Below are 1,376 nucleotides of genomic sequence, written 5' to 3' on the forward strand. Positions count from 1 at the left end.
ATTTTTTTTTTTTTTTTTTTGAGATTCTAACAATCTACGTAGACAAAGATCTCCAATCTTGATCGTAATCTTAGAACCAATGATAAAATGATAGTTAACTTGATTTCTGACTATTATTACCGGGCATCTTTGAATTTATGAGGCGAGTCATCAATCAAATCGAGGTTAATGTGAGGCGGATCCACGCCTTGGGAGTGAAAACGATAGCAGTACCTTCATTACAGCCGATGGGGTGCCTCCCCATGTACACCAAAGGCTTATCATACCGGAGGTGCAACGACATTATAAACGCCTTGACAATCGTACACAACAACGCCTTGCAAAGAGTAGTGGCTAGACTCAACAGGGAGACCGAGCAGTCGCCTTTCATTGTCATTGACTACTACAAGGGCTTCTTCGACGTCGTCAATAACAACGGAGAGATTCCAGGTAAAAGAAATAAAAGAAGAAAAAAAACAGTATTCTAAATAAAATAAACCCCTAATTTGAAGGCTTATATATATTTATATATATGTATTTGGTTTATGGAAATTTAGGGATTCCGAAGTTTAAAAGTCTATACGAGCCGTGTTGCGGAATCACCGGTTATTGCGGGACTGTGCACGAGAACGGTGAGAAGAATTATACCTTATGCGATGATCCTTCGTCTAATTTCTACTGGGATGGATTTCACCTTACTGACGAAGGATGGAAGGCGGTTTACTCGGTTTTGACCAACAACCTAAAAGCACTTTTACTCTTAAGTTCATATGCTTAAGATTTCAAATTTTCTGTCTGTCAAAAAAAAAAAAAAAAAAAAAGATTTCAAATTTTCTTTATCGACCGTTAAGTGTTTTCTTCTTTTATAGTTGTTATCTCTATGTCTTTCTGTCACTCCGGCATGCAAGGCTTTGTGCCTCTATCTTTTTATTGGGTGTTTAAGAATAAAAGTGTAACCTTAAGGAAATAAGATTGAAATAAAACACTCTTTACTATTATGCTCTGTCTTTACGCACTCTGTTTCTAGTTAAATATCACATTTATACTACTTATGGAATTAATTATGTACTTTAATTGTGAACTCGGGTCTTAAAACGTTTATAAATTAAGGACCCTTTTAATAATACATATTGGATTTTAAATCACTTTAAAATAACAATAGCAAAAATATGTACTTCTACCATATGCTCTAGTTAATGTAGGTTTCGGTTTCCGGATCTTCAATATGATAAAAACACACAGATTGAAGCTAAGTCACCTCCTTTTAAGGTTATTAGTCCACAAAGACATTAAGAACACTTCAATTGCAAACCTTAAAGTTCTCTCCTCCACATCTTTTCTCTTTGCTCTTCATTTCTTTTTCGTCTCTAACAAAAAAAAAAAAAAAAAAAAAGAAG

The 1,376-nt window shown here is 34.6% G+C and overlaps 1 pseudogene; it reads left to right on the forward strand.

Moving 5' to 3' along the window:
- The window catches only part of LOC104737815, a 5,951-nt pseudogene continuing 4,802 nt past the window's right edge, over nt 228-1,376 (forward strand).

Source organism: Camelina sativa, chromosome 13 (assembly GCF_000633955.1).
Source record: "Camelina sativa cultivar DH55 chromosome 13, Cs, whole genome shotgun sequence".
In the NCBI taxonomy this organism is placed as follows: domain Eukaryota; kingdom Viridiplantae; phylum Streptophyta; class Magnoliopsida; order Brassicales; family Brassicaceae; genus Camelina; species Camelina sativa.